Raw genomic sequence first — 15,737 nt, forward strand, 5'->3', positions numbered from 1 at the left:
AGGGTCGTAATCAAGTTCACTTGAGGATCTGAAGTTCACAGTTGCACAGCAGGAAAGTGGAGCTGCTGTTTTGTTTGATTTCAAGACGACATGCTTCTGAAGTATAAAAGCAGGGTCAGCAAAATTAAAGTCACGTGCATTGCCTGCTAATGTTGCTTTAGCTGAGGCTTGAGTTGGGATAGAAATAGTCCACAATTTCACTTGCTTGTTTGGAGGATGTGAAAGGCCCAAGGAGGAAATACCATCCAGGCTTCCCCTGCCTAATCAAAGAACAGAGGCAATACCACACTGAACATCCACAAAAGTGTCCATAACTAGTACAGAGCAGATGCAGTCTGTAAGCAATTCATCAGCTAAGCAGATAATATCATAAAAACCTGGTGATATAGTTAGCTGAATCATTTTAAGAATCTGACCACTATTTAGGAACAGAAAGTAGAAGCAGCAAAATTAAGTGCAGTGTTCCCCCACAAGTGGTTTGTGTGGATCAAGATTCATATTTCCATCCAAACATCCATGATATTAACACAGCCCAAATCACACTTCTCCTGTCATTTAGTCTGTTTTGTTAGTGTGGTTCTGTACTAGTCTTGGGGGAGCAGAGGATAAGAGATTGATGGTAAAGAAAAACATTTTCCTCCCCCTTTCCCTTCCACCACTCTGTGGCTCACATCAGGTGGATGGCCACAGCACATGCAAGCCCATAGAGATCAGCCAAGTGGCTGCTGGGGGGCAACCCATCACATAGGATCCTGATTCATGCACCCATTGATCAGCTTTTACAAACAAACATAATCCTGATTTTGCAAAGACCGAGTGTGATGTATTTCAGCACAGTGTGCTCTGATCTGGCTGCTCACATCCATATTACACAGGACACTTACAACTCAGCTGCGAGGTGCTGTTGTAAGGACAGCCCAGATTTAGGCTCTTTACAGCCCCAGATTGCCTCAGAGAAAACTGCATCAGTGCCCTCATAAAATTTGTTTGCCATGTTCTATGCGATGTCAATACACACATGGGTGCAATGCGTTGCAGAGGCTGAGCCAGTACGTCCAGCCTGACTGCTCCATGAAAATGTGGTTATTTAGACCTTCATCAACAGGAGCTTGCTTCCCCCAGCTTACCCTGAAGACCTACAGAGGCAAGTCTGGTCTGGAGCAGACGCTCTAAGCCTCAACTCAAAGTACAGCACAAACTTAATCAAAATTTACAGTGCATAAAATTAAACACATGAATACACCTTTGAGGGATGAAGACTAGAAGAAAACTCATACCAGTCAGAGGAACAGACTTTTAAAAAGCAATATAAAAATAAATAAGCTCAAAGGACCCTCACAATGAAAGCCTAACATGGGTTTACATAAAAAACCCATTGTGTTTTATTAACCTAGAATTTTCCAGTTGATTTGTTTGATTTATAACTAAGCAGTTTAAGAACAGTAGCTATTTTCTACACTAGCAGAGTTCTTTCCTGTAATCTTCATTGATGCAACTTTATATTGTGCACATATGGGCTCAGTTCCTGAAACAACTGTACAGTATTCCTGTTTGGCAGGCAGCATAGGTTCTTGTCGTAAGAAAAATTACACTGGAATTGGTGGAATTAAAAGGAATCACATTTCTTTTCTTGTTTCCAAGTTGTTCAGGACAGAAGCTACTCAAAGTGCTGAAATACAAGCACTTGGAAATAAATATTTATGTTATGCATTTTGTGTATATATTAAGAAATACAAAGCTCTGGTTTTATAAAAACTCTACAGAAGTTAAAGAACACATTATAATGTATTTTCCACACTTTCCCCCTTGAAACTTCGGAAATTACTTAGCTTAATGACAGCAGCACAAGACTGGGAAATGGCAAATCAGTCAAAGAGCAGCAGTTCTCTAGAAAAAAAAAAGATACAGGGCATTATTTTTTCCCCTTTCCTGTCCAGTTTTATAGCCCTACATGTAGCTCCCCAAAAGAAATTTTTGTTGCCTTTCAAAAAAAAAAAAAGAGACAAGCCTATCAAGTACAGAGCCATTAGCATTAGACACCATCTACCACAAGCTGAAAATGGGAAATGTTCAACTCCTTGAATAATCCAAGATGCTGAGTAGCAGATGGCAACATCTATGTTTTCTGGCCAGTCTGAGGGTTTCTTGCAAGTGCTGACCCCAGCACTCCCAGACCAGACATTTCTGTCAGTGCTTATGGCAAGAACACTTCAGGCTTTCCTTTCCAGGGGACAGTCCTGCTCAAAGGACACTGAGCCCCCTCCTGCCCCAGTTACCACCCACGGAGGAGGTGTTTAAGAGTCAGTTGGGAGGCGACACCTCGTTGCAGCACTCCAGACATGTCCTAGTGTCACCTTCCGGTCCTCCCCAGACTGTCCCTCCTGTTACCACTGTTGCTCTGGGACTCTGCCCTTCCTGTCCTGGTTTCATGTCTGCTTTTGCATCCCTCTGATCTCTATAGGTCTGACAATTGCCCTGCTCAAGACATACGTTTCTTTCCAAAGGCACTGGATTTATTAAAAACCAGTAGCATAAAAGGACAAGGTGGAACAAACGGCATCAGTGTAAGCACTGCCTTTCTAGTGCATTTGCATGCACGTGATTTTACCATCAAGCCCCATCTCTACTGCCCCAAGAAAGCCTCTAGACATGCACTGAGGGCTACCAGAAAAATTAAAGTTCATATTGCTGCTAGGAGGCAGGCCCTGGCATTCTCAGATGCCCTTTGGTACCACATTGCTGCCCTCTCTATTGAGGATGCTCTGGGTGCAGGAAGCTGAGAGAGTCCTCACCCAAAGCAGGGGGGTTGGTTGGTTTGTGTATCTACTTTATTGGTGTCACCCTTTCAAGGCAGCAATGGGGCCCAAAACATCCACAGAACCAAAAAGTCACCTGGGAACTTCACCTAACAAATCCCCTCTTCTCCTTCCGTGGCTCACTGCTGGTCCTCAGGTCTCAGTGTGGAGCAGGTTACAGGCACCCAGGAGTTATCAGAGCTCAGGTTTTGACCCTGGACTTTCTTCCACAGCTGCAAGAGTTCAGAGGTCTGGGTTAAGTCATCCATGAGATGCTTTCCAGCACTATGCCCTTAAAACAGCTCAGGGAATCACTATATCACATTCTGGTTTAATTGCATAGCACAGGCTACATGCAAAGGCATATCACAAGGTTTAGATAAGATCCTCACACTTTCAGCTGTCTTTTAACAGTTGGTGCTTGCACAAGCACTTTGACAGTGTTTCACCACCCTGAGCACCAGGATCCAGCCCAGTTTGGAGCAATTCCATGAATTACCACATCCTGCTGCACACTGGCTTTGGTCAGCCATCCAAGCAGCATACTAGCATCACTTCAGAAAATTTTGGGTTTGGGGTTTTTTTTCCCCCAATATTATATCAGGTAATATTCTTGGGAGTTGCAAAATAAACTTTAAAAAGAAACCAGACTTGTAAAATCCAGAAGATGACAATTCCCAGTGTAATGGCAATAGTTTTACCATTGGACTGAATTAGCCCAATAAATATTAAAATACTTGGATACAAGCTTCTTACCACTCCATTGGTAGAATAAGTGCAGTCCAGGCTGGAAAGCAATACAAGCTGTTACCAGACAATTAGACCACAACCGAGGCAGCTTCTAACACCTTTCCAGCAGCAGCTGTTTGAATTCAGAGAAAATCCTGCTTGCCCAGGACCAGACAGAGGCAGTGCTCCCTGCCAGAGGCACCTTTCCAGCCGGATTTGGATTACTGCAACAAGTACCTTGTGGTCCTGGCTTCAGAGTGTCTGTAGCAATTTTATCATGCTCTTTCAGTGTTGCAATTGGTTTCCCACCAATTTCTTCAGAGCTTCTTGTCAGTGAAGAACTTTCTAGCTTCACTCTGGAGGCAGGGGAGAAAGAAGCAATAACCTTTCCCTTCAACACGGAAACCCCAGCATTTTGCAAGGCAAGCAAGCAGAAATTAAAAGCCATGCTTTTTACCAAACAGGGCCAAAATTCTCTCAAATGTCACGTATATGCCAAAGAATTTCCATATTTGTTTCTTTGCTCTCACATGCTGACACCAAACATATTTGGTAACAGGGAAACAAAATATTTACTATCCCAAATCGCACAGCAAATTGAGCCTCCGCATGGTGAAACCCCCCCAAGAAAGCTGATTGCAAGATGGGTACCTGGAAGTCAGCTAACAGCCCCATATTTATAACAGTAAGCCCCATCTTTGAAAACTATATTCTATCATCATCTGCGTATGCTCACGCACCTATCAGTTTATCATCTCCAAGCCTCACAAGGGACCTGTTCCTATAACACAGCCACAGCTGCGACCACTGTATTTGGTGCATAGACATGTAATAGCATTTATGGTCCCCTTCCAAAGTCTAATGACAGCAAACTACTCTCAACAGCCCCATGGTGGGAATTAGCCTGAGAAGACTGTATAATTGCTCCTCACTATCTGTGTGGCACAGAAACCACAGCCTGGATTTATCCCGCTTCACTGAAGTGCCTGAGCAGCATTATCTGCAGCTGATGGAGAAGATTCAGCAGCAGGATCTTCCCAACTATGAATGGGCTGCATTGCCTTCAGAGGTGTCCCTTGCTCTCCTGCTCACAACAGAGCAGCTCAGAGGTGACCAAGCTACTAAACCAATCTTTATAATTTAAGCCCCCAAAGCAACAGAGGAGGAACTGCTGCCTGCATCATGCCTTACAGCTCTGCTAAAAGGCATCTGGAGACTCCAAACCCACATGTGCTCAGCATCTCAGGATGCAAACCTAAAGTCCCATCTCCGAGTCTCTCTGCAATCCTTTAAGGGGTTCCGCTAGTCTGATAAGCCACAGCCTCATAATTGCAGCAAATCCACACAGGCTCCTAGCTGAAAAAAACATGTACTTGCAGTTCCTCTGCATTAGGTTCATCTCACCTCCATCTGCCCCTAGGCAAGAGTGCCTAACACAGTAAACATCTCCATTTGTTACCAGATTTTCAGTGCAATACAAAGGCATTTCAAGGTCTATTGTCTTTTAATGCAGAGCAGTGTTTCTATACCAGTCCTGATTATTCTTTATTCATTTGCAAATGCTTTTGCACCTCTTGTCACACCATAGTAGGTGCATTGGTCCAAGCCATGATTCAATTCACAGCTCATACACTTGAGAGATTTACTACCTTGAGTGGGATTTACACCACAATTTTAGGAGGAGGCAAGACTTCAGCTACTAAACACTGAATACCCAAATCTGGAAGAGCATAATCTGGACTGAAAGACCCTCTGAAGGAAGGTGTCTCTCCCTCTTTTGACCATAGAGGGAGCTGAGTCTGCAGTGTTAACCTCTAAAAAAAAAATCAAGCACTCAAGCTCCAAGTCCCAATATACAGTCCAGAAATTATATTGGCCCCACTCCCCAGCCCAATACCCAGACCTCACATGTAGAGGAGGAAGGCAATGCAGATTAAATAATTAATGCCCCTGGATACTGTTTCCCCCCAAACTACAGGAGATCACAGACAAAAAACCACTTCCTTAAATATGATTGATTGCTCTTTGCTGGCACAACAAGAAAAATCAGTCAGTAATATTCTCCATCATTCTACTGGGGCTTTGTCAAACACCATAGCTCCTGCATTTCAATGAATGATAAATCACTTAAGAAGCAACTTTTATGTCAGTGAGCATGTTATTATTGATTACTCTAATCTCGCACTGGAAAAGAGTCTTCATACCCTACTGTTCTTTAAAACACCCAGACAGTTTAGAGGTTGCTGTCTAACAAGCTCCTACATCATATCTTCCTCATCAATCTTATCAACCCCTTGCTTAATTGTAAAAATCTAAATAAAACGTATACAAGCTTTGGCCTAATGCCTCATGACTCACATATCTCTTCCAAAGAGAGAGAGATTCTTCAGCTGCACTTGAAGCTTGTCAAGCATCATTTTAATTCAACGCAAGTTCTGGCTTTCTCAGAGCACAGCAGTGGTTTGATGGGTAACAAGATACACATGTCAGAGCCAGCAAAGCCTCCATGATTTCCTTATGTCTGAGGAATATCAGTTTAAATACCATTTAAAAAGTGAGACACCCTGGGACCACCCATGACTTTGTTCTCTATCCTCACTATGCAACAAGGTGATGCTTTCGGTGGCAGCAGAGATTAGGAGCAACTGAAAGATGACCCCAGCATTGGCTTCTGTGGCCATTTCGGTGTTTGTTAACAAAGCCTATTCTTGTATCTGGCCAGCTTCGATTACACTGGTAAATAGAATATCTTGCTTTCAACATCAGGATGCTCAGCAAAGTAATCTAGTAGTTACATCCCAGCACGTAAACAAAGACATTGCTGATGATACCGTGTACATTGAAAAATTAATGGCCAAGTTGGACTTGAATGCACAGATATGAGGCTTTTCATGTCTTCTGGATACTCTGACTTCTGCAAGCCCAGCATCAGGATCTCCTCATTAGGCCTCAGAGACTAGATGCTATGAAATGACTCCCAGCATTTGCAGAAAGGCATCCATTGAGCAGAGGAGCTCCTGGCAGCTCTCACTCAAGAGCAATCTGCTCCCCAGCGTTAATCAGAGTAAGAAGTGACCACCAGAGCTGGAAAGATGCACAATGTTCTAAAGATTTTCTAAAACATGTTGCTGTGTCATCAAAAAAACCCAATTTCTCTCAGACAGAACAAGGCTCTTGACTTTCTGAAAGCTTGATCACTTCAAGGGACCTCAGTTCAGGAAGCCATCTGATCACAAGAATAAAGCACGTGAATGAAGAAAACGAGCCACTAAAACTGAACAGAGGAAGCAGCAGCAGGATTGTGAGGTTTTCATACATAGTGTTTCTCCCAAAACACTGTGTTAAAAAGTTAATGTTGTGTGTATATTTTTTAAAAAGAAAAAGAGGAACAATAAAATATCAATTAGTATGCCAGTGATGCTCCAATCTATTCCTGTTCTCTTAAATTCTTTCCACTTGGAGCATCTCTAAAAACCCTTGTGTTTACATTGAATTTAACAAGAACCAGAAGCAATCTGGCTGCAGGCTGGTGATACTCCACCACTCGACCTGCAATAAGGGAGCTCATCTCCTCTGCAGTTAGGCAGCTAGATCCCAAAGTACTAAGCATAGGCTATTAGCTTTTTTAATTTATCTACAACAAAAGCTGCTGGGGAGGACCATGCTTCAGGCACATCAGTGGGATTTCATGTGTACAGCATACAAAGCTCAACCTGTGCCTTCTCCTCTATGTTGCTGGGCTTAGCTTAGACCAGACACACTTCATGAGGGGATTGGCCCTACATTGATCAAAGGACACATTGGCCATCTACATCAGGCAGATGTCCATGCTTTACAGTGCAGATCTATCCTAAATGGACCATTTTCCAAAGTAATTCAAGTACCCTAATTTCACTGAACGCAAGTTACACAGAAGAGCTTTTAAAGAAACCTAGCTTAATACATTACATTTATAAACAACTACTGGTCAACACTTCTTTCATCCCTGTAAATGTTATTCTTTGACCCTTGGAGAAAGGCATTAAAGCAGCATAGCAAAAATCTTGTTAAGCAGCGGTTTACTAAATCAAGAATTCAAATCAATAGCATAGGCATAGCCTGACTTAAAAACCTATTTTAAAACTAAATTAAAAAGCTGTTGCATTGCCAATTGACAAGATTAGAAAGGTTTCCCTAGCAATTCTTGAGATTACAAACTAATGAACCATGCAGAGAGAAGATGGAGCACAGGAGGGGGAAATGTATGTGCATTTGCACTGTTGGTTTTTAACAAATAAAGTCACATCTCAATGACTTGGAGAAAGCATTATAACCTTAAAAAAAGAAAAAAGTTTCCCAGATATTTTTCATTTCAGCAAGTGCTTTGCAGTAGCCTAAGGAAGCCCTCATCAGTGCCAAAGTCCAAAACAAGAGCAGCAGAGGGAGATTAAAATAACTGCAAGATTAGTTGCTTCAGCAAAGGGAGCAGGAGGGGCTCCTCAAAGCCAGACCTTCATCCACAGCTCCCAGAAGGTAGAAAAGCAAGCATACACCAGAGCCTTAACTGGGGAACCGGACCCTCTAGTTCAGCTGGTTACCAAGGGTTTATAGGGAAAGAGCAGGGGTCTGGAAAACAGGACCTGCAAGGTGAGAGAGGAAAGAAATCAGGTTGCAGGCAAGATAGTTTCAAATTCCTCTCAAAGAAGAAAAGAAACAACTTTCCATGTAAACTGGGACAAGGGTTAGAAGCAATAAGGTAAAATTGCAGCAAGATGAGACATCTTTATAGCAGTAAAGCACTGGGATAAATTCACTATAGAAGCTGAGAAACCTCCATCAGCAGAGGCTCTTTACAAAGAGGTCAGACATTCATTCATCATGCTAAAGCCAGCCACAGGGAGATGGGCCAAGCGACCTCTCAAAGTCAATCCCAGCCCTATTTTCCCACAATCGCACAAAATGTCGTTGTGCATTAACACAGCAAAGTCTTTTCTTCAGCTTATCAGACCTCAGGAGACCTCAGATTGAGATGTAAACCCAACTCCTACCACTTTGCTGTGCCCAGGCTCTCCCACTCAACCCCATCTATTGAGCTCCCCCCAACTCAAGACATAGCTATGGTGAGCAACCAACAACTCATAAGGAGCCAAGCCCAGGGGTTATTTCACAGCCCATTTCAGGCAGCAGGATGGAGAAACAAGGAAGACAAAAAGGAGGCAGGCTTTGCTGCTGCTCTGAGAAATATAGCCTAGCAACCTCCACACAATAAAGCACAAAGTGCACAGACAGTGCCATGCAAAAGGGGGGTTTACAAGCCTCTCCACAGGGTTGGTGGTGAGCAGGTCTTTTTATATGTCTTATAACAAACTCATGACTGGTGTTGACTGCTTTCCTCCACCCAAGTAGCACAATTGAAGTTTTTTTCCTGGGAATGAATTGCCTAAAAAGCAGGCTGGGAAGAGAGCAGTTTCGGCTGCCAGACCCAACTTACATGAACTATCTTAAAAAGGGCTGGTCCAAGACCAGAGCTGAATGAAAAAATAAGACAGACTCACAAATAAAATAGCTCCAAACCTTTCAGAGCCCAATATTTACTGTTGGTACCTGAGCGCGTTTGAGTTTTTTTTCACTTGTCTTTGAATATCGTTTGCTTTTTAAACAGGTAACACAGGCACTAGTCAGATACTTTCCTGCCCTTGCTCACAGGGCAGGCGATGGGCTGCTTTGCAGGAATATATATCATCCCCAAAGCTGTTTGTCTTGTAGACAAAATAAATCTGCACAGTATTGCTCCTGATATCTCATTGCATTTATATGATGAGCACTAGTGGCAGAGTCAGACCTCAGGTGCCTAATATACCTGGCCCAACAAAAAATTATTGCACAGCAAAGAGTCACAGGGCACATGCCACCTACCTCAGAGACCTGTGCAAGGGGAAGCAGGAGGAAGAGGTAGACATTTTGGGGATGATAACAGCTCCTTGGAGGATCCAAGGCCCCACTCAATGCAGGGTGATGAGCTAGGGTGACCCAGTACAGGCAGTGCCCCCACCAACAAAGTCTGTCTGGAAGCATCTGAGGCTGGGTCCTCATAAAACAGTCCGTCAGCACTCCCCAAACACAGTGAGGGCATGAAGCAGTTTCGGGCCCATGCAGGAACAGCAGATACAGAACAGGTACCAAGGCTACAGCACAGGCTGAGAAATTTATCTAAGCTGGAGGCTGAGCTTAAATATGCTCCTGGGCCTATGGGTGTGGGTGGAGGCCCCAGGTGAGGCTCCTTAGGGCCATTAAGGCTCATTAGTGCCCTCAGCTTTACATCGGACACACTTGGCACTAAGGGTCCTCCTGGCCAGTATGTCCCATACAGCCTCAGGGCACCTGGACCATACCCACTCCTCCCCATCTAAGAGATATTGCAGGGAAGGCTTCCTCTGTGTTAAAACACAGCTTTTAGCAGGAAGAGTCTGCACAGGTTTGTAAGCACAAGAATTGGAAAAGCACGAAGGAAGCACCCATCAGGCACACCTGAACAGGTGTTTAGAAACTGTTGCATGGCTGTATTTACTCTGATCACTCTAATAAAAGTGCTGCACACTTTTGGAGGAAAGCATCATAATCTGCTCCCGGGGAGCTCCAAGGGGCTGCAGAAGACACTCCTTCAAGGTTTCTCCATTATCTCCATGATTTCCCATGGAGGAGTCACCTCCAGCCTAGAGGAGGCAATGCATGGTCCAGGGTAGAGGGGCAATAGCTTTGACAGGGAATAGACAATTCAGCTTCTCAATTAGATACTTGAGCATTGGCCTTTAAAGAGTTGTTGGTGACCTTTGCAGGATGGCAGCTCAGCTGCTGCATAAGCAAACAATCCATCAGTGGTCACCCTGTGAGGGAGCATGGACTTCACATTTGAAACGTGGCTGTAAAGGCAAAATCAGGGGCTACCAGGTCCCTTCCTCCATCTGGTAACTTTTCCTGCCTATTTGAGCTGAAATGGCTCTGAACCGCAGAAAGATGTTGTCAGGTTTCAGAGGTGTCACTTGTCTCCCACTGCGCAGTGGGGAGAGCAACTTGGGAAGGGCTCTTCTGGTGACAGGCAAAGGTCCGTCACCTTCTGCCAGCAGTGGAGGCCACGTCGTCCCAGTTGAGACCCACTGTGTCACCTGCATGTTTCCCAATCAAGTGCAATTACCTATGTCCTGGTTTCGGCTGGGATAGAGTTCATTTTCTTCCTAGTAGCTGGCATAGTGCTGTGTTTTGGATTTAGTATGAGAATAATGTTGATAACACATCGATGGTTTAGTTGTTGCTAAGTAGTGTTTACACTAGCGAAGGACTTTTCAGCTTCTCATGCCCTGCCAGCGAGAAGCTGGGAGGGGGCACAGCCAGGACAGCTGACCCAAACTGGCCAAAGGGATATTCCATACCATATGATGTCATGTTCAGTATATAAACTGGGGAAAGCTGGCCGGGGGCGGTGACTGCTGCTCAGGAACTGGCTGGGCATTGGTCGGCGGGTGGTGAGCAATTGCATTGTGCATCACTTGTTTTATATATTCTTTTATCATTATTATTGTTGTTATTTTTTTTTCCTTCCTTTTCTGTCCTATTAAACTGCCTTTATCTCAACCCATGAATTTTACTTTTTTTTTCCTATTCTCTCCCCCATCTCACTGCAGGGGGAGGAGTGAGCGAACGAACGGCTGTGTGGTGTTTAGCTGCCTGCCGGGTTAAACCACAACACCATGGAAATTAAACTATCAAATTTCATCATGCCTTTAGCTTGGCTTGCTGCAAGCAACCTGATTAGAAGCACCCCCATTCAGTGGAGCAAGGTGGATCGTCAGTCAGAGAAGGTCCCGTCCTGCCTGCCCGCTGCCTCGCTCCCCACACCAGAACATTTTGTTACAAGCCCAGCTCTCTACCCAGCTCTTTCTCTAGGAGGGTGAGGGTTTGGTTTCACCCATCCATGAAAGAGCATCAGACAGAGCTTCTCCCCCCAGGTCCCAACTCTGGTGTGGCACCAGCTTGGGGGCGTGACAGCATGCAAAGATGCAAGAGTGAAAAACAAGAGGAAATCTCTCTGCTCAGGGCTTTTGGAGTCTTTTGAGTGCCACCAGTACAATTATGTAGGAACTGCTCATGCATCTTCAGTTTTTCTCTCTTCTCTTAGAGAGAGGTTACTGAGGGATGGAGCATCCCCTGATTCCCTCAGCAATTTGCTCCACAGTGAATCATCCTTGCTGCTAAGGTGACCTGCTGTAGGATGTCCTGGTTAGCAGCAGCAGAGTTGGTGTCCCTCAGGAGAATGACTCTTCCCCGGCTCTGGAATTGCAGCCTGCATCCTTTGCTCTTTTCCGCTGAGTCACCCTCTAAAGATTTACCCCTGGGGCCTGTTGTGTACTCTTTGTTATCTCCTGCTTCCCCCTCTGGGCTATCTGCATATTTTATCATTGGTTTTTTTCCTACTTGCTTCCAGGTCTTTCCTAAAAACTCCTGAATAATAAGAGGCTGGAGCAGGTGTGTAACTAAAGATCACGTGTAAAAAATGGGAAAGGAGCAGAGCCTTTAGGGACTCTTTCCTTCCAGCCTCCCATCCGCCCCAGGGTGATCAGATACTGGAAACAGAGCTGGAAACTCCCCAGCCAGCCAAGATCTGTGCTGGGAAATCCCTGAGATGGTGCAGTGACCTCCCTAGTTCAGACCCCAGCACAGTAGCCTCCAAGCCTAGAGACTGGCTGCTGGTACTGGTATTCCCCTGGGTAAGGAGTGTTTGGCTCTCATTATTTCCACTAGACATTTTTGATGAGAATCTGCGCTTGAAAATCCCCTGAAAACACCCATGGGTTGGGGCTTGCAGTCTGTGGACTTTGATGCAACAGTCCCCATTGCCTCCATCCTGCTTTCATCTAGGCGAGTTCAGCCTCTGGGCAGGTTGACCACCCTTTGCCAAAGTCCACCCTGACATCACACCTCGGTGGCAAGGTCCCCACGTGCCTCTCTGACCCTGGGGCACGATGACCCGGTGACGCTGACCCTCTCTGCTCCACGCTCCGGCCAACGGGTTTCAGAGCTGCCACATCAGGTCCTGCAGCCGGACTCCCCGACAGCGATTCAGCAGCGGCTGCTCGCAGCTGGCCAGTGGGGCGAGGACCACCTGGAGCATGAGGGTTGGGGACCAGGGTGGGGGGCTTGGCATCCCGATTCTGTCCGTAAAGCTTGCTACCAGGTCATTTCCGTGGGGACCTAGAATTAGACAGCAGCACAGTGTCCAAATAAGAAAGTGAAATGATGGTGAGGTATCCTTGACCACACTACATTAATTTAATTTATTAGAAGAGGTTTTGCACTGGCAGGCTGTGCCCAGATGGAAATGGGAGATCACTCACGTTTCCCTTGGGTGATACGTGAGGGGCTGGAGGAGCACCCAGGATTTCAGCAGTGCCATTTTTAAGACCATGCATCTGTCTGTAGGTTTGCAAAGTTTCATAAGGCATCTTTCCAAGAGCACAACAGTCCCAGATGGGTTTGGGAAGAATGCTTAGCAAATTGGAGGCTTTATAAAAGTTGGTTAAATTTGAAGTGAGTGGAATTTAAAAGTGAAAGGCCAGAAAAGAGGATCAGCTTGTGACACTGCTATCAAAGCTTTTAATGCAACAGTGGAAATGTGCTTCTTTCTGTTTCCACTTTGCCCTCTTCTTACTGAAAAGAGCATCGTTCTGGGGTTGTTGGAGACTGCAGCTACCAACCTCCAGCCTGAGCCACAGGTGGTGGGGGCAGAGGCTGGGGAGTGCAGGGGGTCTGGCCTCTGGGGATCAGCACCCATCAGCCCAGCAGGTACCTGCAGAGCTGGTCCAGGGAACCAAGCAGGGGGCTGGGGAGGCTACGCTCTGGGGCTCCCCCATGTATGGAGGAAGGACCAGTGCGTGGGAAGAGATGTGTCAGGGGATGCTGGTGAAATTAATCTTGCACAAATGCTTTATTTCCCTTTCTTTTTGTTCAGCTGCGGGATGGATTCAAAGCTCACTGACATTTATCCCGTCACTTGAGCAGTACGCAGATGAAAGCAAGGGTATGGGTAACCGTTCAGTGATGCTGGGAAGCAGTGCCTTTGCCTAGACCCACAGCCACGGTGTCCTATAGTCACTACGGAGTGGACAAATACAGCAACACTGAGCAACGGGCGAAGCCATCTGCCCTTCATTTTCATGACCAGCACCAGGAATGTGAAACATCTGATTTCTTCTGTTTTACTCTTTCACAGATTCTCCCAGAGACAGAAGCAAGAACCAGGTCCGGAGGAAGAGAAACCAAGTGAAAACAGGCGCTGAAACTCACTGTGCATCCCGGCCTCCCCTCCTGCACTAACAAACCCGGGGGAGTTTTCTCTCCAGGCAGAGAAGTTGTCACAGTGACTGGCAAAGCCGCACATGAGAAAGCAGGATTCGTTTCAAAGTTACACATCAAAGTCTGAGCAGGGTATTAAATTTCCTACGTAATTGATGGAGTTAAATAAATACCATCAGAAGGAGATTAATGTCACAGTAAGGCAGTGCCTAAGATAAGCAGCACGTAGCATCCTCCAAAAACACCTCTCTCTTTCTGCTGCCTTTAGAAGGAGCCGGTATGGTTGGTTTAGTCTAGAGACCTGATGTAGGAACCCAGAGATAAATCCCATCCCTGGTGACTTTCCAGCTACATTACTACTTTCCCTGCCCATTGCCATCTTGTCGTGAGGATGAGATTATAACAGAGGACATCAAGAAATGACAGCAAGACACCTCCCATGCAGATTTCGAGTGGGAGCTCAGCAGCTCATCCCTGGTAGCACAGGCAGTGGATAAACTCCCTTCCTTGGGACTGCTGGGAAAACTCTGCTGAGTGACTATCACATGGTTTTACCTCTCAAACTTCCCAGCAGGTAGAAATCGGCAGTCTAGAGCTGCCTACGGGAAAGCAGGTTGCAGCTTGTTGGCTTCCCACACCCCGGTCCTGGAAGGACTCAGCAGCCAAGTCTAAATAAGCAAACCTGCCAAAGTTCAGTTCCAGTTTGAAGCAGGGTCTTTTTCACAAGCTGTTTCTGTTTGCCTTTCCTCTCCAGGTAGTATGTTTAGCTGCGACCAGCAAACACTCTGGGACCTTATTTTTGGGACTTAGACCCTCAACAGCCACTTTGCTCTTTTAAATATTTCATGTTTTCCCCACCCTGGCTAAAGGGCTAAAGCTTTCTGTGTTCAGCAGGACTTGCATCCACCCCAGTGTGCTTTGCTCTCTCAGTGCACATGGGCAGAGCAGAAGTCCCCCAGGTCCATACATCCCAGGAGGAGAAGCTGACGCAGGCAGACCCTCCCAACTAATGGTGTCACACCCTGTGGGGTACATCTTGAGCAGCCGACTCAAGGATGGCCCTAATGATCATCACTCAAAAGGAAACTGTTGAACAAAAAGTTCAACAGACCAGCAATAAAGACAATAATGAGGAGAAAAGGCTTCAGTCTAAATATGGGATATTTGTCCATAAAGACCATCAGAGGACCAAGTGGAGACACCACGTATGGGAAACCTATAGCTGGACTTCCCCCAGGTGGCTCACAGCTGGATCTGCCCTGCTTTTCAGGTCACAGTAGTGGCCCGAAAGCCCAGTGGTGATGCAGAGCTGGAAGATGTGCCCTTGAAAATGCCGTAACGCCAAACTTGTTGGGCTTTGGTCCTACTGCAATACGCAGATCGCTTCAATAACAACATCACTGCCTCTCAGATCCCTGTACAAGGCAGCCGCGATGTGCCTCGCTCTCCCCACTCTTTTTGGCAAAAAGACTTCACAAGACCCTAAGCCGCTCCCCATCACCACCTCATAGGGACTCTGGCCCTTTGCAGCCTGTAGTGCCTTTAGGAACCAATTAAACTCAGCAATCAGAAAGTTCATGCATGGAAAAAAAATGCGTGGTTGGTGGGCCAAGGGGTTAGCAGGCTGTGTGGAGCACAAGCAGCAAAGCACCCCTCTCCTAAACCCTTTCCCATGCTGTGTTGGGTTTGGTTTGGTTTTTTTTCGGGGGGGGGGGGGGGGGGGGTAGGTAGCGGGCGGGGGTAATGGTGTTCACGGCCGGACCCGTCGGCAGGCTCTCCCCGTCCCCCTCCAGCCTGGCCCTTTAAGTAACTTGAGCCTCCGGGCTGCAGACCCCACTCTCTCACTAAAAGGATGGAAGAGCAGTTTTCCCCCTTCCCCCTTCTGGG

The sequence above is a fragment of the Aptenodytes patagonicus genome, chromosome 5 (genome assembly GCF_965638725.1).
Source record: "Aptenodytes patagonicus chromosome 5, bAptPat1.pri.cur, whole genome shotgun sequence".
NCBI lineage: Eukaryota > Metazoa > Chordata > Aves > Sphenisciformes > Spheniscidae > Aptenodytes > Aptenodytes patagonicus.